Here is a 23,784-nt window from a genome sequence, read left to right as displayed (position 1 = left end):
ACACTCTACCTTCCATTTCATTCACTCTGTTGACCGTGGCTTCTATTGTGGTTTGCATGGTGGAAATGGATCCCTTTATGGATTCAATGTTGGTTCTCAGAGTACTGATCTCACCTCTCAATGAGGTGAGATCAGTATGCATTACCTCTAATTTGGCGTTTATCTCACTTCTTACTGAGGTTTGTGCAGCTTCTATTTTTGCATCCAATTTTTGTTTGATATCCTGTATATCTTTTGATAGTTCATCCTTGTGCTCTTTCAATTTCTGATCCATTTCTCGCTTTATTTTTTGAGTCATTGCCTCCAGCAACCCTTGGATGTAGTTTTTGTCTTCCATTCCTGCTTTGCTCCCACTGGGGCTCTCCCCTGCGTGGCTGCTGGCTTTTGAGGTGAGCTTGCTGTCCTGGGTAGTGGTAAACCTTGTGATTTTTCTCTGTGATTTTCGCATGGGGGTTCAGGAGACTGCTCTTCAATCTTGTTTTGGTGTGTCTGTCTTTGCGTGGTTGCTGATTCTGTATTGGTAGAGAGAGTCTGTGCCTGATCTGGATTCTGTTGGGAGCCTATTTCCAGCTGCTATTCACTTAGGATTCTCAGCTCTCTGCTGTAGCAATTCCCGCCTTTGGAAGGGTTGAGCAGCCTAGACTGCTTGTGTTTGCTCCTGCGGGTGCTCTTGGGAAGATCAGATGCTCTGGATGCACTCTCCCAAATACTGGAGTCTGTTATGGGCTCCTGATGTGTTTTTGTTTGTTTGTTTTGGGCTGGTTGTGGGCTTGAACTCTAGGTTTGGGTGCTGTCCCTCAGCTCTTCAGCTCAGGGCTGGCACCCTACCGTTTGAGCCACAGCCCCACTTCTGACCCTTTTTGCTTTGTTCAGGCGCCGGTCCCCTGGCCTGGTTCCGGCCCCAGCCTGGAGCGCGCTCGTTAGGCCTGTGCTAATGTGTATACCACCTTGGTTATGCAGCCTGGAGGACACAGTTCAAATTTCTTCTACTGTTGGTAGTCTTGACCCAGGGGCACTGTTCCTGGCTTGAGCATTTAAGCTCCCTTCCAGGGGCGCTCTTGCTCTGGCCTGGCCAGCAGAGTGTGCTCCACCGGCTGGTGGAGCTCTCGAACAGTTCCCAGTTTTAGTGGGTCCTGTGGTCCGGGTGTTGGGGTAGGGAGTCTAGGTCAGGGTCTGGGGATTCCCTCCAGCTCTGGTCTCCCTTGATGGATTCCCTGTCCCCTGATGGGTACTCACCCTGTAGGTCGTCAGTTGTTGTTGCAGTCCGTCAGTTGTTGTTGCAGTCCGAGTTCAGTTGGGGTGGTTGCGGGCTGGGTTGGGCGGCCCCCCGCCAGGTAGTTGGGATCGCGATTGGGCGGGTGTTCTGCAGACAGGTCCCTTTGTGGCGCTGCTGGTGCCGGGCGGCTTTGGCGGGATGGAGCCTCTCCGCTCCGGTGGAGAGTGATGGGTGGGGTGGGATCCTCCTGGAGACTCCCGGCTGGTAGGTTTCTCTGTTCCTGGCGATCCGCTGTTCTGCAATCCGGTACCTGGTGATCTGCAAGCAGCCCCCTGTGTCTCTGTGGCTCCGGCAGCCCCCGCCGGGCCGGCTGGCCGGCGGCTTGGCGCACTGCCGCGCGGCCAGTAAAGGTTGGGGGAGGGGTCTTCGCTCTTCTCTGTTCTGAAATTCTTCTTTTCCTCTCTTTCTTTTTTTTTGTTATTTTCCACCTCTGGTTTTTCTCTGAGTGTTCGTCTTTTTGTTGTTGTCGGTCTCTTGGGGAGATTAAAGGTTGGAACTCGAACTCTCTTTTTGGTTGGAGAGAGCTGTTTCCCTACTGCCCCGTCGCCATCTTGGTCCCCCTTCTCCCTTCATTTCTAGACAGAACAATCTCTCTAAGATTCATTTGGTCAAATGAGGCAGCAGCTTTCTGAGTATGCATATATATCTAAAAACAAGATCATTACATATAAGTTTATTATTTTTAGTTATGTATTTCATAATAGAGACTTAAAATGAATTAAAAACATATAGTAATAGATGATACATACATAGTCTGATAATACAGCCAGGAAGGTCTGTAATTGGTAAAACTGCTACTTCATGGGAGAACTAGGAGACAGTATAGAAGGGACATTCATTTTTCTCTGTGTTCCTTTTTCTATATGTTTTGGGTCTCATAATGAACATGTCATATAGGTGTTCTGGTTTTTTTTCTGTCACTACTAGATACAGATTTGATTGTTCAATAAAGTAATTAAACTTTTCTTAAAAAAATAAAAAGGTAGCTTTCCATAAGTCACTGTTGGAAAGTACTGGGCTTTTAAATGCAAGGCCCTGAGTTCAAATCTCAATACCTAAAAAGACTTCTAGACATAAACTGTACTTCCATGAGATTCTGACATACCTCAGGTAAAATCTAGACAAACATTCCCTGAAAGTCAGGGAGAGATACTTGGAGAGATACTTATATAAGGCCAAAATTATAAAATCCATACCTCATTATTCAAATCAGAAGAAAACCCCACAACACTAGGATTTGCTATTATACATGCCCAAGGCATTTTCTTCTGACACTTTTACCTGCTTTGAAAGTTTCTGGTTACTGGTTTTGAATTTCTGAAATGTCAATGTAGCAAGGAGGTGCATAAAAGATATTCCAATCCCAAGATCTAGCCAGACAATGACAGACATGATGAATAAAATTCTTGACTATAAGAAGCTTTTTTTGTCGTATGAGAGATTTATTATGTAGATACCATTGAAACACATAAATAATGGGAAGGAAAACATTGCTGTTGGTCTTGGAGTATTTAGAATGGCAGTGTTTTGGGTGGCCTATACATTGTCAGGAGAAATCTTGATTTTTCCCTGCAATGTGAGTCATAGATTGTATTATTAATTTAACAAAAGGGAGGCCACTATTACAGTTGTCAAATTTAGCAAAGAAAAATGCCAGGCACCTAGTTATATTTGATTTTTCAGTAGACAACAATTTTTTAGTTTTACATGTATTCTATGCAGTATTTGGGACATACTCACTGTTTGTCTGAAAGTCAAATTTAATTGGTTGTCTCTGTTTTATCTGGCAATCCTAACAGCTACTGGGAGTAGGGAGTAAAAGCATGATTTTCATCATCTTTTCCTTATCTTCTGGCTCCTTTCTGATGAGTTGCTATTGACATCCTCCACAGAAGCAAGACCCAATGAGGGATGGGAATACCACTGAATTCACTATGCTGTAATCAGAATGGAAGCAGCTCAGGTTGTGAAGTAAACCAATTTAGGACCTTGCTATGAAATAAACCTTTTATTTGCCTCCAAATGAACCAGATAAAGGCACCTCTATAATGCATAGGATGGAAGTTTAGACTTTTAATTAGGATCCTAAAGGAAAAGGTGTTTGCGAAAGCCTGGGGGGATTGAGGAAATTCTGAGCTGTGGAAATTCTTGGAATATGTGAAGGTGGAATTTCTGTAAACTAGATGGATGTGAGATGGAGAATATGGGTTTGAGAAGACAAAGAGAGTGGTTCTACTGCTTAAAAGTAGATTTGTTAAAGGATTTATGGAAAGGCTTGAAGGCCATATTGTTTTCTTGTGCTCTGGTTCATGAAGTCATGGGGCTTTCTGAAGGCTTCTGATCAGAAAATGGAAACATCAGTGCTATACTGTAGAGTTATGGAATATTAATCAGACTGCTCTTTTGAGAGGTTTTTCAAAGAAGAAACAGAATGGAGACAGGGTAATCAAATGAGAGAGGTTGTAGTCGGTTCTACTGTTACCCTATGTAGAATCTGTATTTGAATGAGAAAAGACACCATCCCTGTGCCCAGGGTACATCATTTGGTGACTGAGCCAGGAGCTGAAGTTTAGTGCCTCATCATTCCCTTGGACAGCATGGTAGTTGGTTAGTTAATACTAGTAACTTAATGCAATAAAAATGAATTTCTTTCTTGTCCATGGACCTATAGATTGATTCTCTTTCTAGTACATACATTGGGATCAGACCACCTGTGTATTGTAGTGGGAAAAGCTAGAATACATGACTTCCAGGCAAGCCAAGAAAGAGTTAGAGGTTCTCATAAGGGCACTCTGACTAGGCTTGAAAGTAAATTTCATGCTTTCTGCCTACATCTCATTGCCCACAGTCTGGCCTCCACTTGATTTCCAACAGAGGCTAGGAATAATGAAACATAGTAACTTGGGCTTCTCTGTGTCAAAAACTACTGGAAGAAGATTCTAGCAGTTGGCAAAGACTGTAGAGATGACAATGTAAACCTGCTATACTTATTCAATTTTCATTGACTATAAGAAAAGTTACTATCTTTTTTCTTGTACAAAGTACTTTAGAGATTTAATGAGCATCAGTGTCTACCAGTTAGGAAAATCATGGGTCAAAAATATAGGAAAGACCTCTGATCACTAAATTGTTTGTGCCTCTCTGTTAGAGCATAACTGACTCAAGCCTAAAAACATTCAAAAATACACATACCCGTTACCTTCTACCTGTAAAAGTATGTTCTACTTACTTTATGTGAATGTGACTCTTGTTTTGAGACAAAATTTACACTGTGTAATTCTGTCCTTGAACTCTTCAGTACTGGGTATTGAATGTAGGGTCTCAAGTATGGTAGGCAAGTACTCTATCATTTGAGACACCCACTAGCATGGCTTTAAACTCTCCATCCTTCTGCATAAGCCTTCAGAATGAGCCACCATGCCCAGCTGTATGTGACATTTGATTGGTATAAAATATATTCCAGGCCTTTTGGTGAGCAAATTATTAATTGGTAATTGGGAGACCAGTCCCCCAAACTTCCTTACCACAAAATCAAAATTATCTGGGTACAAGCTAGTTTCACTAGTTTCTCTGCTACTATGTTAAGCTCATTGAGAACGAAAACACTCATTGATTATTTGAAGTAATGTTACATGAGTTCAGAAAATCTAAACAAACTACTAGCCACATCAGAATTTTGCCATATTAATTGACTCAGCTTTGACACACAGCCAAGGATATTCAATGTACAAGGTCATCAAGAATCATAACAGACTTTAAATAAATATTTTAGGTTCACTCTTATAGTGTTCATATATCTTAAACTTTCCAGGAAATTCTAGATTGTAAATGTTAGATTTGGCTGTTGGATCACTCATTTGGTAGGAAAAAAAATACATATATATGGTCACTACAGCTATTGTACCTTACAGGACTTGGCAAATGCATTCCTTGTCATTTATAGAGGAAAGCTAATGAAGCACATTTTTTCCCTTAGAGGCACATAAAATATTAAAAGTAAAAGGACTGCATGGATTATTTTATTAGGCCCTTATTTTAAAAATGAAGAATATTCCTATAAAAGGAAAGACAAAGTTAATTGGATTTCTTCTATTATTTAGGAGTGTGGACCTAAGTATATATGTTTTCCTATGATATTTTAAAAACAACTATTAACAGCTACTAGAATTTCCTTGGAATTCATTTGAAGGATTTCACATGTGAAGCCTTCTTTTATTTAGTTAAATCTTTTCTGTTGCAAAAAAAAAATCTACTTAAAAAAATTGTAAGCATCTTTTCAATTCCACCAAAATCCACTTTCTTCATTCATGCACGTATTCATTCAGTAACTAGTCAGTATTTTCTGTAGGCCAAGCATTATTCTAGATGCTGGGGATTCAGTGGTGAATCTATTTCACCAGGATTCTCTGTTAGAATAGTTTGCTTTTGGGGAAATGAAAGGTGCTCCAGGATCTGTCAAACCCACGAGCTTTGCCCCTGCTGAAAGGGGAGCCACTGGTGCCTTGAAGTAGTTTGGACAGAAGTCAGACCTGACTCCAGGCTAGAAAACCTACGCTGTGGCTCAGTGGAATGAGATATACAAGCTTGACCAGATTTCCTTCTCTGGAGAATCTGAGCTAAGAATCTGAGCAAAGATTATTCATCTGTGGCCATAAGGAAATTGAAATGATAAGGAATCCAAAATCATGAGCAGAAAGCAATAAAAAAGATAGAAGAAAGAAATGAATTGGAATGAAGAGAGAAACAGGAAAACTGAAATAACCAGGGGACATGAGAAAAGTGAGGCATGGAGTGGCTGGTCTCCAGCTGTCTCAGTATCCAATGGCGTTTCCATCTAAAGGTAATGTTGTTTCCATTATTAGGTTTTTAAGAGCTCCCTTTCTGAATAGCTCTTGGTTTTTATCACTTTAAATAACTCAAGTAAATTGTATGGTCTTCTCACTTATGTGACACATGAGAGTATCAGCCAAAAGATAAAGTGTATTTGTTTTTATTATTAATTTTGGTGCTGAGAATTGAACCCAGGGCCTTTGTGCATGCTAAGCATGTACTCTACCCCTGAGCTACAACCCCAACACAGAAATATACTTTAAATTAAATGATCAGCCTTGAAATAAATACAAGTTATTTTCACTTGACCTCTACCTATCTGGGTTTACAAGTCTACTTGTAAATCATGCCAGCACAATTTATAAGGAGTTGTTTTTGGAACCTTTACTCCTCATCTTAAATACCAGCAATTGTGTTATAACACTACTGCAGAACTGAAATGACATTCAGGCTTTGGTTGAGGAAATCTTGTGAATGATTTCTTTTGCTTTTTAAAATTCTGTTTTCATGTTATCTTGGGTTTGGATTTAGATCAGATAACAACAATAGTGTCCACAAAGGTTTGTTTTAGCTGTGAGGTTTTGTAGAGCTATAAATGCCCAACATTTATTGTGTGTTTACTCTGTGTCAGTTTCTGTTCTTAAGAGGCTTATATGTCCTAACTCATTTTGTAGTCACAACAATTCTATGAAGTAGACCATATTATTCCCATTTTACAGATATGGAAACACGAAACAGAGAGAGGTTTCAAGTGTTTTCCAACATTTAAGTTTCTCAGATATTAAGTGATTTAGTCAAGATTCAAATATAGTCAGAATCTACCTTGTGAACCATAACTTTATGGCTCGTTTCCATGGAAACCATACAAGGTCCTTGCTAACCAGAGGTTATATTTCGTGCTCCTGCTAGAAGGTATACTGCAATGGAAATTGACTCATCTAATTAATACACTACACAGGGATGATCAAGACAAGATAGGCAGAGTGTTTGCCCTCAAGAGGGCCTCTGGCTTTTAAAGAAGACTCTCATCAGTTTGTTTAGGGTTATTGTTTTCCCTCAATCAAACTAGGAGATATTAGCAAGATTTGTTCTTGCTGGAACAAGTTATAGCATATTGACAGTGGTCATTTAAAATTTTTAGATATGCTAGTAGCATATATTTGTGTTACATTTCTTTTTCTTTTTCTTTTTTGGGTCCAGTCGTAGGGCCTGAACTCTGGGCCTGGTCGCTGTCCCTCAGCTCTTCAGCTCAAGGCTAGCTCTCTACCACTTGAGCCACAGTGCCACTTCCGGCTTTTTTTTCTTTTTGCTTATGTGGTGCTGAGGAATGGAACCCAGGGCCTCAGACATGCAAGGCAAGCGCTCTACCACTGAGCCACCTTCCCAGCCCTGTGTTACATTTCTTTCAAGATTTTCTTCCTTTTTTATTTTGCAGAGCACTAATGATCCAACTTAACTCAAAATGACACCAAATTACAAAACAATGGCATTGTATCAACTATATCAGGACTAGATTCAGTGTAATGTAACAAAAAACTAGATGATAGTAGCTTAAATAAAATAGCAGTTTATTTTCACTTAAAATGTTTTGGGATTGTTGGGTGCCTATCAATTCCAACACACACACACACACACACACACACACACACACACACACACACACACACACACACACACTATGGTGTTTTAATCCAGATTAACATGAATGTGCCTATGCAAAGTTAATCACGGACAACTCTTTTCCAGACACTACTATATGATATGTAGTAAAGTATTATCTTCCTTCTACTTCAAGATGGCTGAAAATCTCCAGACATCATTTATTATGTCCCCACTAACAGAATGGAGAGAAAGTTCTCTGTCTCTGTCTCCTCTTTCTTTACCTCCCCCTTTTTTTTGTTGCTGGTTCTAGGGTTTGAATCTTGACCTTGGTACTGTCTTAAGCTTCTTTTCCTCGAGGCTAGCACTTTACCATTTGAGTCACAGTTTCACTTCTGGCTTTTTTGGTAGCTAATTAGAAATAAGAGTTTCACTCCTGCCTGAGCTGGCTTTGAAACAGGGACCTCAGATCTCAGCCTCCTCAGTAACTGGGATTATAGGAGTAAGCTACTGGTGTAAGGCTTCTCCCTTTCTTTTAAAATATAAGACCCTTATAATATTTCTGGTTAGACTTATATAGCCAGAATTTAGCCATATGGTCACACTCACTACAAAGAAGACTGAGAAATATAAGATTCTGGATGTATTCAATAAGAACATTCAGAAATGGGGGTTCATTATTATAGATGAATGAGAGGATATTAGGAGGTAATTTGAAATTCTCAGAAAAACATCAATTCATTTTGATGGACTTGATCATATCTTCAAGCGGTATCAGGTTAATGAAGACAAAAAGTGTAAAGAGTCTTTCTCTTTTCCTTTTTTTACTTTATGGTAATGTAGCATATTATTATATTCATTGAATCTAAAATAAGCTAATGTCAAAATAGCTTTGGCAAAATGGGGGTCTATATTAGGAAAATATAGAGAAACCCTAGGAAGAGACAAGTTTAAACAGAAGGAAAGGCAGAAATTCATTTGGCAAAAATCTATATCCAAGGACATTTCCTAGATTTTACAATTGAGAGTTGAGGTGAACTTTTTTCTGAAGTCTAAAAATATGGGGTAGGGATCATGAGATTCCTTTTGGCCAGTTGTTCACCTCTTAGCCAACTAGTTTATAGCCAAAAGACTGTCATCAGTGACACAGTTCTTGCCAGTATCATGATAGAAATGTGGGAATAAAAGAAGCAGCTTTTGTAGGAAAGATGTATGCACAGTTAAGCAGATATGTTATAACTATATGTGATGGAAAAACACATGTTGGTGGTGTGAATCAAATGAATAGTAAAGGAGAATAGGACCTACCCTAATGTACAAAAACAAGTTATTTGTGAATCATTTAATAGGATGGCACTGTATACAATACTTAGTATGTGTTAGGTATTGCACCAAGTGCTTTTTAAATATAGTGTGCTTTTCTTCCTCACAATTCTGAATTAGGGATTATTATCTCTTTATGGATAGAAATGCTTGAGTTCAGAGAGTCTAAGTAATTTGTCCAAGGTCACACATACATACACATATACATATGTATGTGTGTGTACTTGTTTTAGCTCTGACGTTTTTAATTATTAGGGTGATAGCTATCTCAGTAATTAGGTCTTAGGTTGTTAATGATTACTTTTTTTTGTTTGTCTTGATTTTTTTGACAGGATCTCTCTCTGTAGCTCAGGTTGGCCTGGAAACTACTACATAGACCAGGCTGGTCTCAAACTCATGATCTTCCAGCCTCAGCCTTCAGAGTGCTAAGATTATAGGCATACACCACCATACCTGGCAAGTATTATATTTTTTTGTTAGTTATTAGGCTTGAACTCAGGGTCTAAACACTGACCTTGAGCTTTTTTGCTCAAGGCTAGTGTTTTACTACTTGAGCCACAAAAAGCTACTTCTGGCTTTTTGGTGAATAATTGGAGATGAGTGTCTCATGAATTTTCTTATCCAGGCTGGCTTCAAATCATGATCCTCAGATATCAGCCTCCTGAGTGGCTAAGATTACAGGAATAAGCCACTAGGGCCTGACTGATTGTAATTTTTCATGAAGCCAAATATTCATTGTTTTCTTCCCTGATTTCTGGCATAACAAAGCTACAAGAATTTGATAAATCTTTAAATATCTTTGCATTTTAATCACTGTATTATCTAAAAGTTATTTGAATTTAATCAAATAACTTTTCCCCTTTTAAATAGAGATGATATTTTATTTCTGAAGGCATTAGTGTGAGCTATTATATTATTTTTTAAAAAACATTCATGTTTTGAGCACATCCTGAACTAGATTTGGGTTAAGAACTGTGACAAAATTAAAGATATACAAAATATAGTTTTTGCCTATAGCATGAAGAAACAAAATGATTATTTTGCAGAATTAAAAGTCTAGGAAGAGTAGCCTTTAAGAGCGACACGATTTGCAGTTCAATCATATCATCCTGGGTTTTTCTGTTTCTCTGTCATCCTAGGTATGTTCCTAGTTTCTATTGCAGTTGCTAAGTTGCTGCCTGTGGCAATCCAGTTTACAGGCTCACTCACTCACAACTGGCAGGAAAGAGAGAACTCTCCTGAACACAGGCTGAAAATTCCTTCCCTCTGTCTGATGAGGCCAGTTTTCTCCAAGACTATAATTATATTTATTAGAACAGTCTGACCATGAGCCAATCTAATATAATCTAGATTCTAGGTTTTACTGAAGTGAAAAATATATCTAAATCTTAACAGCTTAGACATTAAAGGTATGCAATTTAAGTTATATGAGAGAGTGATACGAGTTGCTCTATGTTGTCCTTGTTTGAGAATCTAGGCTGAAACAGAGGCTTTACTATTTTGAAAAATAGGTCTTCCTGGCATATACCTGCAATCCTAAGCTACTTGGGAGTTTGAAGCTGATAGCAAGTTCAAGGCCAGCCCAGGCAATATAGAAAGACCCTGCCTTAAAAAAAATATAAAAATGGGGGCTGGGAAGGTGGCTCAGTGGTAGAGCACTTGCCTTGCATGCTCAAGGCCCTGGGTTCGATTCCTCAGCACCACATAAGAAAAAAGCCGGAAGTGGCGCTGTGGCTCAAGTGGTAGAGTGCTAGCCTTGAGCTGAAGAGCTGAGGGACAGCACCCAGGCCCAGAGTTCAGGCCCCACGACCGGACCCCCCCCCCCACAAAATATAAAAATGTGTGGAGCTTATAGTTCAATAATATAGCGCTTGCTTAGCATGAGTGAGACCTTCAGTTCAGTCTTCAATACTGCCAACAACCGCCCCCCCCCAACCCAAACAAAAAGAAAACACACACACAAAACTAGACAAAAGCAAACAATCCTTCCCCAACCAATTCTGGACTTGAGATTGGGTAAAAATAAACACTGTAAAGACATACTGCAATTGGATATTCTATCAGAAATGACACACACCACTTCTACCCACAAAGCACCATAAACTAGTAGCTGTTATGAGTCACACAGTTTAGCCCAAATGTAAAGCAGGGATGGTGATAAAAGTGTATTCTTTTTAATGCCTGGAAAAAGAAGGTACTCTTAAGTCTCTACCATTCTGGTAATCCATTTACTGATTAACTCAGGTTAATTGAGTTGCCTTTTTTTAGTTGTAGTTGGGTGATTACCTAAAAAACAAGCAAATAAAAACAACAACAATAAACAATAAGGAAGAAACAGAGACACTGAATAAGAAATTAGTAGTGTGAAATATATGCTGCTTTAATCCAATGGAAAAGGCAGAAATTTCAGCCACAGAGCTAAATCATAGGGAGAGAAAGTCTGGCCATTTTCCTCAGCCTCTAAATCAATCACTACATTTGGTCTTCTGATGAGAAAGATTAGCTTTAGCCTTCTAAGGAGTGGCATCAGAATTTCTCTTTAAGATCTTGGCTCAGAATTGACCTAAAACACTGAATTTGGATATGCAGACCATTTTTCTTCCTCTTCTATTGTTGTAGTTAATGTCAATGGTGTGTCAAGTTGGTTAAATTAATAGCTTTTAGAACTGGCAAACAACTACAATTTATCTAGCCCAACACCTTTATTTTACAAAAGAGAAAACACAGACCCTAATGGGTAAAAATCTATTACAAGGTCCATTGTTAAGAAAGGTACTGCCCTTTGTATTTTCTGCAAAATGAAATAAGCGAAATGTAGTTATAGCAATAATTACAAAGCAACAAGAATAATTGGAAGTTATTAAGAGCAGATGAGTTGGTATACATTGATAGAAATGAAAAAAATCTCCGAACTGTTTGCTAGGTAGATAATTTGTTGAGTCTTCTGAAAACATTAGCTGCTCTTTGGACCCACAGATTTTTCTTTTCCACTATTAGGATTCACCTCAAGGTTTGGTTTGAGAATTAAATGATGGAGGGAAAGAGTTTTGTACCAGGCCTTATGTTCAGCAATTTTACATCTTGGCTATTATTTTTATTATAGTCATAATAAAATGGTAGTAAACTTTAAACTAGTTTATACATGAATGTTCACAACTTAGGGAATGTGACAGCATTCAAGTTCATTAACTTTGATCTAGCTAATCTCTTACTAAAATGGCCATTCATGTACTCACTAACTTTCATTCTGATCTTTTCCATTGTCTGCTGACTCCTTCTTGCCTCACATCCAAGTCTCCATAGCTCTGGTTAATGACTAAGAACTGACCCATGCTGACCTATAAAAGAAAATGATGTAATGACAATGTCTTGTTAGTTTTTAGTACACGTGCTCATGTAGAACGCTCTGTATAATCTTTTTTTCCTATTGAAATTGACTCTTACTTTTTGGCTAAGCGAGGTTAAGCTGAAAGCGTAGTCTGGTGAGGGTGGAGTGGAGGTGGAATATTTTTCTTTGCTTAAGCAAGAATCAGAAACTGAGAGTGATGAAAGGCAAGCAATTGAAGTGAGAAAAAGAGTGAGGGGGCCTAGCTACAGAGGAGGAGGCTGGAATGTCAAAAAATGCCTTTTGACAAAGATGCTTTCTGGAGGCTAGTGATGTTTAGAAATGTTTGGAGGTACTTTCTCAGAAATTTTAATCTAGCATGAGAGAGTTTCAGGTTGTCTTCTCTGGAGAGAGTGGAATGATTTTTCAGAGGTGAGGAACCTCACACCTGCATACCTGGAGAAATCATTTGGTACATGAAGCTACAGACATGCTTCTAACGGCTGCCTGTATTGACAATTTTGTATGGTCTGAAATGGCCTTCGGAAGAAAAAAAGAGTCCCCATCCTTTATACCAGAGAGGGCTGAACTCAGGGCCTTGAGCCCTAGACAAGTGCTGCATAACTGAGCTCCCTTTCCCCCATCCCCAGGAGTATAATTTTTAAAAGTTGATATTCTTGTTTGTATGGGAAAAAGCAGAGTAAGCACTCCTGTTATTAGTGAATTTTCAGGAAATTCATTATTGGCTTAGAATTTAGTGTGTAAAGATTTATTCTCATATGTCATCCTAGTTTAACTGATACTTCCAATTCTGGGATGATAGCTAAATATAGAGAGCTCTGATAAGTGTGATATCACAGGCTACAAAGTACATTGATTTAGCAGAGATCAGAATTGCTGAAGAATGACCTTCTGATATATTCTAGAGACATTATAGTATTCAGTATTTTAATTTACATTTTATCGTCTTATAAAAAAAATGCACCGAGGGGCTGGGAAGGTGGCTCAGTGGTAGAGCGCTTGCCTTGCATGCCTGAGGCCCTCCCTGGGTTCGATTCCTCGGCACCACAGAAGCAAAAAGAAAAAAGCCGGAAGTGGTGTTGTGGCTGAAGTGGTAGAGTTTTAGCCTTGAGCTGAAGAGCTGAGGGACAGCGCCCAGGACCAGAGTTCAGGCCCCATGAATGGACCCCCTCTGCCCCAAAAATGCACCGAATCCCTTGATAATCATTCCTAGTAGTTTTTTTTTTCTGATGGGAAGACCGTGGGGTAGCTGAGTATGTTAATTCCTAGGTAATTTGGAAAGGAAAACTTGAAGGCCAAATTGAACAAAAAAAAGGATGTTTTGAGGCAAATGTAGTTTTGAAGTTGGAGGTCTTGAAGTATTACACTGTGTGTGCTATAATTGTAAGCCAAACAAACAGAAATGTTTTTCTTCTTCTTAAAAGAACTACTTGAATTTATACATGCTTATTAAAATACTTTTAAAGAAAACATCTACTCTACCGCTGACTTGTAAAAAATTTCTAGGCAGAGGCTGTAGTTCAATGGTAGAGTACATCTTTGGTATGCATTAGGCCCTGGGTTCACTACCAAATTAAGAAAGGTAGGTATGACTGATGAGATTTTAGACTTTAATTCATCTAACTATAACACTAAAATTTGTTTTCAACAGACGAAGTGTGTGACTCTTAAATCAGAATTTTGTTCTGCCTGGAAGTTTAATTCCTAAGTTTTATGGGAAATAGTGCACATGTATTTAATAAATGTCGATTTAATGATTTTGTTGAATGAAGGCGCTCAAACTCTCTGGGCTAGAACATAATTTTGGCTTTGCCGGTATGTGGGTGTGTCTTGGATAAGCCCCTATACCTCTCTCTCTCTTCTTACAGGGAGGTAACAATCACACAAGAATATGATGAAGTGTTCTCCACGGAGTATACTCATGGAGTGATTTGTATTTAAAGAGCTGATAATATTCCAAACTCACAGGTCCAGCAAAACATCTCTCAGAACTTGAGCTATTTGACCACAAAGATTTTTTTTTTCCTCTTCCTCTTTCTCCTCCTCTCCCTACTTCTTTGTATGAGCAGTGTCTAATTTGTGTGGCTTAGAGGCGTCTCAATAAGTACTGTGAATGTATGAACCTTATTAAGCAGATTGCATTCTTGGCAGACCATTACTCCTCAAATATCTCTTTTTGGTGATCCTTTTAATACTTAAGACCGTCCCATTTGCTCTGGAATAAGTACTCCGGGTATTTTCTTAGGAATACCTACACGGAGAAGAATAATTAGTGTCTTGAGGGCACCATTCCGCCTTTCCACGGAGGTGCGCCCCAGGCTCGGGATCTGGGTCCCAAGGCTACAAGGGAAGAGTTCGGTTACGGGAAGCTCATCTTCCAGCCCTGGGATTGGTCGGTTCACACTCCACTCATGCAGCCCTCGGATCTGATTGGTTCTGGCGGCACCCCCCTCGGCCCGCGACTACTTAGTGTGCCGGGGCGGCGCGCTCAGGTCCTCCGGCTCGGCTCGTTGTCTGGGGCTGGTTTGAGGTCGTTCTTCAGCCCACGGCTCTGCATCGCGGGCGCCAGGAAGTCCCCGAGTCCGAGCGGGTAGGAAGCATCCTAGGGAAAAGCCTCTCTCTCCCTTCCTTTCTCCCCACGTCGTCTTTCCCGTGCTCAATAAACTTCCGCCTCCGAGGGGCTGTTGCAGCGGCTGGTCGGGAGAGGCCGGGCATCTAACTCCGGCCCGTGTGGGGGTTGTCTTTCTCTAAGAGCGAAGGTGGAGACCGCGCCGAGGATGAGACCGGGCTGCCCGGGGCCACGCTGGCACCGATGCCATTGTGTGATCGCGCAGCGGGCTGCAGCCGAGTGGCCGGCCGGATGAGGCTGCGGGGGCTGCGTGGCGGCGGCGGCAGCGACTATCCTTAAAAGTAGCCGGAGTTTGCTCAGAGGCCCCCCCGCTCCCCCGGCGCGGCTGCGCCCCAGGGCCGCGGACCAGAGCTGGCCTGGGTGCTGGTCCCCGGCGTGCTGGAGAAAGCGGCGTTGCCCGGAGATGGCTCTGCCGGGCGTGGGGAACCGCGCTACCCTCGGCGCCCTCTCAGCCTCCGGCCTTCGGGCGGTAGAGGGCGGCCTACGCCTGTGTGCGAGCCCGGGCCGGCGCCCGCGTGTGTAGACGCTGTTCGGCTGGAACTCTGTGGTTCCGTCCGTGGCCCGCGCGGCCCAACCTGGCAGGGGATGCTGCAGCCCGGAGTCCCCCCGACGCGGGTGAAGGGGGCGGGGAGGAGCCTCGGCACATGCCGGGGTCGCCGGAGGAGGCCTCGGCCGGCGCATGCGCGCTCTCCCCCACAAGCCAGGAACGCTGAGGGGCGCGCGTCCCCACCCGCCCGCGCGCGCGCGCGCGCAAGCGCTCGCTCCCGCCGACCGAGGCTTCCCCGCCTGCGCTCGGGGTCGGAGCCACTCCGGCGCGTGCGCGCGTTGTCTCCGGCCGACTCGAGTGGCCGGGTTCCCTCGGCTCTGGGCCCCCGCCGCCCCCTCCCGGCGGCTCCCTGCCAACCTGTCCCCTCCCTCGGCTCGCGGAATGGGGCCGGCGCTGCTCGGGGTCGCGCGCCCTGGACCCGGCTCGCGCTCGGTCTCCGGCTGTCAGCGGCTGCCCGGCTCGCGGCGCCTCGCGCTCTCCCTCAGTCAGTGGCGCCCCAGGCTCCGTTAAGCGGCGGCCGCGGTTCCTGTTTCCGTTCCTCCGTCTCCCCTCGGCCAGGAGTAGCATCCTCCGCTCGGTTCCCCTCCCGCTCCCCCGGCGCGGGGCAGCTGCGGCCGAGGGCTGTGGCCGCGGCGCTGGCGACGGGGGGACGGCGGCGACCGCCTCGCTCCCGCCTCGGGTAAGGGGGGCGTTTGGGAGCCGGGGCCCCGCGCGGGGAGCCCCGGGGCTGGGGCCGGGCGAACGCGGGATCTGGGGAGGTTCCAGGGCTGGCGCTCCTCTCTCCTTCGGGCGAACCCGGGCCTGTTGCTGCAACTGCTGCTGCTGCTGCCGCTGCTCCGGCGGCTCCCGGGAAAGTGGGGAGGGAGCCTCCGGGACGTTCCGGCGGGCGCGGGTGCCTCGGCGCGGCTCTGCCGGCGCGGGCTGCCGGGTGTGTGTGTGTGGGTTTGGGGGGGAGCCTGGCCGCCCCGGCCGGGATGCGCGGGACGCGGGGGCGCCTGCGCTGCCCCACGGCGGAGGAGCGGAGCGCGGCGGGGGTGGGAGGCGTCCTTCCCGCTGCCCAGCACCTACCTTTCCTCTCGCCGGCCGCGCCAGCCCCGGAGTCACGGACCGTGGGGAGGAGGGCCCCTGGGGTAGGGTGCGGGGTGTCGGGTGTGGATGAGGACTTCACGGATTAGAAATCTGGGGGGGGGGTGTGAACCGCACAAAGATCCGCTCCCCGCGAGGGGCCAGGGCAGGGGCAGTTAATGGCGAGGGTGCCTCCCACCCTCTCCCCGCCTCGATGTGCGGATTACAAGCTGGCGGCTTTGGGCTGTCCAAAGTTATCTGGGCAGGTTAAATTAGTCCCTATTTACTAGTTTAAAGAGGCTCGTCCTGCCGGAGGGAGTGGGTTGTCGGGTGCAGCACCTGTTCTTTTCTGGGTGTGAGGATTGCAAGCTCCAGAGACGCTTCCTATTTCTGAAGTTAAACGGCACCGTCATGGTTTAGGGTTTATCTCTGGTGAGCTTTTTGCGTTTCGCTCTTAAATTGAGGCCATGGATTTAGAAAGATGTGGTGATGTCTCCCTCCCTTTCTCCCTTTCCTTCCCTCCCTCCCTCCCTTTCCTTCCCTCCCTCCCTCCCTTTCCTTCCCTCCCTCCTCCCTCCCTACCTCCCTCCCTCCCTCCTTCCTTCCTTCCTTCCATCGTACTTCCTTTCTTCCTAAAGCTAGACTTTTCAGCAAATACCTCCAAACCTCAAGGTTTCAGACACAACCCAAGTTTTGTACCATCAGAGTTAAACTTGTCATAAGTAGCTAACTTAACTTTGATTTTGCTCACTCTAAGCAGGTTACATTCTAGTTTTGTCTTGTTCTTCCTAAGGGTTAAGCACATATTTATTTTCTGGATTAAACCCCATGTTTTATATATACTCCTTTTAAAGGGGACGTTATGTAGACTATGTTAAGGAATAATATACTGAAGTAGGAGAATAAGTTTTCTCCTCTTAACCTAATAGCCTAAAACCCTATGCCAAATAAAGACATTGCTATTCTTGTGAAATATAAAGTGTGTATAGAAACGCTTAATTAGAAGCATTGTTGTTTTTTCAGGAAATTCAAGAATTTGAATTTGTGATTTGATAGGTAAAAACGTAGGGAATGAGAGACGACTAGGCTGTAAGGAACAGAGTGGTTTGGAGGCATGGCTTTTCCTTTTGCTGCTCTATAAATTGAGAATTCTGTTTGAAGAGCTGAACAGCTGGAATGAAACTTGCATAGATTGCAGAAACATGCAAGCATGAGCCTTTGATCAGCTACTAAGTTGATATGAAGGGTATCTTCTGGCTCCCTAGAATGGTGATTCAAAATACTTCTATGTGGCATGACATCGATTGTGTTTTAAGGATGTTCTTGAATGGAAGTCGAAAGTCACTTGAAGTGGTTATCCTACAAATCAGTTCATCTATAAATCAGTTAAGATGTAGAATCAGGAAAAATAAGTCATTGTGATTACATTCTGAAATGTTTTGTTACAAATTTCAACCAGTCCCCCCCCCCCCCAATTTTATTAGCATCAGTTACTTGTACAAGGTGTTTCATTTTGATGTGTTTGTGTATGCGTACAATATACCTTGATCAGACTCATCCCCTCCAACACGCTCCCTCATCCTCCTTCCCTGCAACCAGTTATTTTTAAGAAGTGTAAATGTCATTAAAAGTGGCCAATTTTGTTTGAAATTTGCTAGTGGGTTGGGAAATCCTGTGTACCTTTTTTTTTTTTCCCCCAAATTCAGTTATATTAGTAGGTTGGTCTGGAGGGGGAGCTAGTGCCAAAGCAAAGTGTATCTATCTTAATGGGTTGAACTTCCAAAACACATTAAACCAGATTTTTATGACCAAGAAAAACATAAAGCTTTGAGTAAAAGTAGAGGAATTGATATGGGAATGTGTTTGTACCTACTTGTATGTGTTGTATATATTGTGTATTACAAATTAGTTTAAAATCATAACCTGAAATAATGAAAGCAAGTGTTTATTGAATTTCTCATGCATAATTTCTGAAAATGTGTCCTAAAACTTAAGAATATGTGATAATAAAGCTGGGTGCTGGTGGCTCCTCCTCCTCTTCCTCCTCTTCTTCCTCTTCCTCTTCCTCTTTCTCTTCCTCCCTTCTTCTTCCTTGAATTCAGGGTCTGGACACTGTCTGTCCTTAGGCTTTTTGTTCAAGTCTAGTGCTCTACCACTTGAGCCATAGATCCACTTCTAACTTTTTGGTGGTTAATTGGAGGTAAGAGACTTGTGCTCGCACATGAAATCCTAGATACTCAAGAGGCTAAGATCTGAGGATGATGGTTCAAAACCAGCCACCACAGGAAAATCTGTGAGACCCTTATCTCCAAATAACAATCTAAAAACTGGTAGATACGACTTGAGCACAAAAGCTCAGGGACAGCACCCAGGCCCTGAGTTCAAGCCCTACAACTGATTTTTTTTTTTAAAGAAAGAAAAAAAGGAGTCTCATGGACTTTCCTGCCTGGATTGGCTTTGAACTGCAGTTCTCAGATCTCAGCCTCCTAAGTAGCTAAGATTACAGCCCTGAACCATTGGCACTAGGCCCAAGGTCACTTCTTAACTGCTATTTCCTGTGTTATAATACAGCAATGGAGTGAGTCTGGCTGACCTGCCAAATTGAACAGTATGTCTTTGAATGTGAAGCAGTTATTTGTGGTCTGTGGCACTTGATCTAAACTTATAAATTATAGTTAGGCATGTTGATTTACTTCTGACCATTTTTGAATTCTTTAAATTTAAGCCTATAATAATGATGTATATATTAAAAATCATTAAAAATTCACTTTGAGAATAGTTGTTTGGTGTTTTGTTATTTATAGCTCTTCATTATATATATAGAACCTCAGTGATGCTAAAATAAAAATACATTTGTATTTTTAAATTTTTATTTTGTATGCTCATCCTGGGACTTGAATTCAGGGCCTGGGCACTGTTTCTCAGCTTTCATACTCAAGGCTAGTGTTATACCACGTGAGCCATTGCTCTGTTTCTGACTTTTTGCTAGTTAATTGGAGATGAGAGTCTCACTGACTTTCCTATTTGGGCTGGCTTTGAAGTGTAAGCCTCAGATCTCAGTTTCCTGATAGCTAGGATTACAGATATAAAGCCATTGACACCTGGGTAGATTTTTAATTAAAAAAAAATTCTTTAGTAGTTAGTTTTAATTTACTATAAACTGCATTTAGATGGTATTGGGTGATGTCAGGGTGATATAGCTGTATATATACTTCATTTAATATCTTGTTTTAATTAAATGATAGATGCATACATTTTATTTTATGGCATATTTGTAAATGTAAAAGAATGGTTTACTTTGCTTTATAAGCATAACAATGAATTGAAAGTCAGTTTTTAAAAACAAAAATAAGATTATTAGCAACTCTGAAACAGTATTATTATTATTATTGCTATTATAGCACCTTTATACCAACATCATGTCCTGGTCCTGATGGTCTTTTTCAGATCAAGTATCGGTAGCATTTATGGGATCACTATAGGAATCATTTTTTTTTTTTTTTGGTCAGTCATGAGGCTTAAACTCTGGGCTTGGGCACTGTCCCTGTGCTCTTCAGCTCAAGGTGAGCACTCTACTGCTTGAGCCACAGTGCCACTTCCAGTTTCTTAGTTTATTGGAGATGAGAGTCTTACAGACTTTCCTGCCTGGACTTGCTTTGAACTGAGATCCTCAGATCTCAGCCTTCTGAGTAGCTAGGATTACAGGCGTGAGCCACTGGAGCCCTGATATGTTGATTCTTTTAGCTTTGTTTTTATTTCTTTATTATAGAGTGAATTGCCATTTGAATTGTTTTTAAATTGTAGCTTATTATCATGTTATACACATATCTAAAAGTAAGCACAGATTTGCAACTGACTTAAAGGGCCTTAAAAATATCTCCATAGAGTATGTTTCTATATCTATCTATACCTACCTATCTATCTATATACTTTTTTGTTGGTTGTGGGGCTTAAACTCTGGGCCTGGGAGCTGTCCCTGAGCTCTTCAGCTCAAGGCAACTGCTCTACCACTTGAGCCACAGTGTCACTTCCAGTTTTCTGGTGCTTAATTGGAGATAAGAGTCTCACGGACTTTCCTGCGTGGTTTGGCTTTGAATGGTGATCCTCAGATCTCAGCCTCCTGAGTAGCTAGAATTATAGGCGTGAGCCACTGGCTGGAGGCTAGTTTCGGTATTCTTAACCTTCCTTCCTCTACATTCTTCTCTTGTGTACATCTCCCCTTCCCCAAGTATTCAGCACTAACTCATAGTTTTCTTTTGAAAATAAATAAGAAGCAAAGCAATAAAGTTAACCTTATCTAGCAAAGGTTTTTCTTTCCTGAATGATTTTGTATAAGTATCTAAAATATCTTGGGCATACTACTCACATAAATTCTATGTGATATTACACATTTTTGTTTTAGTGGAAGATGGGGCCAATAGGGCCTTTGGAATCATGTCATGCATGTGGATGTGAGTTTCTTTAGTACACTGAAAGAATTATACGGGGCTGGTTTTATTTTTCTTTCAAGAAGACTTTATTTACCAAAACTTAAACAACAAAACGAAACCCCAACTCTTTGCCTTGTACTTTCTAGAGCACTCCTTCAGTCTCTTTTTGTTTCAATCCCTTATTTATTTTTCAGATGTGGTCTTATGGTTTTTGCCTTTTTGTGCCTCAGACTGCGATCTTCCTATGTCTGCCTTCTAATTATCTGGGATTGCAATTGTGCATTACTGTGCCTGTCCTTCATATATTACTTAAAAAAATTGTCTTTGTAATAGTTTTGGCCAGAACATGGCAATGTGAAGGAGAAATATTCCTTAAATGAGTTATTAAGTCCTATTAATAACTCAAACCAGAATAAATGTGCCTGGGAAGTAAACAGTATTTGCAAACCAAACTGTGAACATATTTATGTTTATAAATAACCTGATTTTATAAGCACTTTTATAAGTTTTAGTACAATTGATATTGTCTTATGATAAAGATAAAAAAACTAATTTGTAGCTTCTTTATTAAATTCATGTCTATGACTTGGGGCAAGAGAGGGAGATTGAGAGAGCCAAGTATTGTACTGGTTGATGAGTGTCTTATTTGGAGATAGGAGTAATTTCTTCACTTTCTCTTTATCTTCTACTTTCTTCTGCCTGTTTATTATCTTTCACCAACTATGGTAGAAAATGTGGGAATTGACTTTATAGTATATATTTATTCTTTAGTGTTTATAAAGCATTTCTAGATAAAACATTAGTTCTTATGTTGCAGTAGGCTTATTATAACGACTTTATTTCTTTTTGAGGCAGTAAGCAATATACCAGAAGAACATGAGTTATGTATGTTTTAATATGGTTATTGAAAATGATTGACAATCTTAGCCCTGAACAACTCTCTTTCTCTTTTCTTTCCTTTTTCTAATTTTTTGTGCAATGCCAGGAGTTAAGCTCAGGTCTCACAGTCTGGCTAGCTTTCTTGTTCACAGCTGGCACTCCATAGCTGGAACCATTCCTCTAGTCTGGTATTATGCTGATTAATTGGAAATGGAGTCTCACCGGCTTTTTTGCCTGAGCTAACTTTGAACCCTTAATCTTTCAACTCTCAGCCTCCTGAATGGCTAGGAATATAGACATGAGTCTTTTTTTTTTTTTTTTTTAAAGTTCTTGTTCAGAAAGTTTCTAGGGTATAGGAAGGTGGTAATTGAAATTCTTGAGGTTACCAGCCCCTTCCTTATCCTTTGTAAATTGAGCCTCAGCAGCATGAGGAATAGAGGCTTACTGACTGCTTCCTCTGACATAATTATAGACATTTAGCCTCTACTAACTACAACTTATGATGATGATGATGACGACGTCGACGATGATGATGCCATACTTGGGTTTGAACTCAGGGCTTCACACTTGTGATGCAGGCTTTCTACTACCCAGGTTATGATCTCAACCCTTTCTGCTTTAATTTTTTTTTTTTTTTTTGGTCCGGTCGTGGGGCCTGAACTCTGGGCCTGGGCACTGTCCTTCAGCTCTTCAGCTCAAGGTTAGTGCTCTACCACTTGAGCCACAGCACCACTTCCAGCTTTTTTCTTTTTGCTTATGTGGTGCTGAGGAATCGAACCCAGGGCCTTGAGCATGCAAGACAAGTGCTCTACCACTGAGCCACCTTCCCAGCCCTCTGCTTTAATTATTATTGAGATAGTGTTTCACTTTTATGCCCAGTCTGACCTTAATTGTGATTGCCTTAATAATACTGCTGAGATGACAAGTGTTTTAACATGCACAAATTTTTATTGATTGAGATGGTCTTGTGAATTTTTTGTTCAGGCTGGCTTTGGACCTTGGTTCTCCTGATTTCTACCTTTGGAGTAGCTAGAATTACAGGCATGAGCCATAACACAGCTTCTATTTATTTATTTATTTATTTATTGTGCCAGGCCTGGGCCTTGAACTCAGGACATGGCACTGTCCTTGAGCTCTCTTCTCTCTCCCTCCCTCCCTCCCTCCCCCCTCAACCTCCCTCTTCCTTCCTTCTCTCCCTTCATCCCTGCTTTCTTCCTCCCTCCCTCCCTCCTTCCCTCCCTCTCTCCCTCTCCTCCTTTTCCCCTTCTCCCTTCCTTTCTTCTGATCTGTTTTTGTCCTGAAGCTTGATCTCAGGGCCTGGGCTCTGTCCCTGAGCTTTTTTTGCTCAAGACTAGTGCTCTACCACTTGGAGCAGCAGATCCACTTTGACTCTTTGGTGGTTAATTGGAAATAAGAATCCTGTGTACTTTCTTGCTATGTTTAGCTTTGAACCATGAATATCAGATCTCAGCTTCCTGAGTAGCTAGGATTACAAGCATGAGTCACAGGCACTTGGATTAGCCACTTTTGGGAATTCATAAGGGAAGAGGATTGAATAATGGAAAAAAGCTGGTTTCTTTGTGTTGTAATGACATAATACTTTTGACATACAGGTTAGTGAGAGTCTAGGGTCTTAAAGCTAAAATCCAAGGTCTTATTTACTTGTCTACTTATTTATTTGTTTACATAGGCAGGATCTCACTATGTGGTTCAGGGGTGCTGCAAACTAGTGATGCTCCTTTCTCTTCCAAGTATGTGACTTATAGACATTCATCACCAGATTTGGCTGCATATTACTATTTTTTGTTTTGTTTTGTGGAAGTGTTGTTTTATTTTCCCCTTCCCAATTATGTTGAGGTA

This window comes from Dipodomys spectabilis, unplaced genomic scaffold (assembly GCF_019054845.1).
Source record: "Dipodomys spectabilis isolate Male_0828 unplaced genomic scaffold, ASM1905484v1 ptg000146l, whole genome shotgun sequence".
Classification (NCBI taxonomy): Eukaryota; Metazoa; Chordata; class Mammalia; order Rodentia; family Heteromyidae; genus Dipodomys; species Dipodomys spectabilis.
This window is presented reverse-complemented; position numbering follows the sequence as displayed.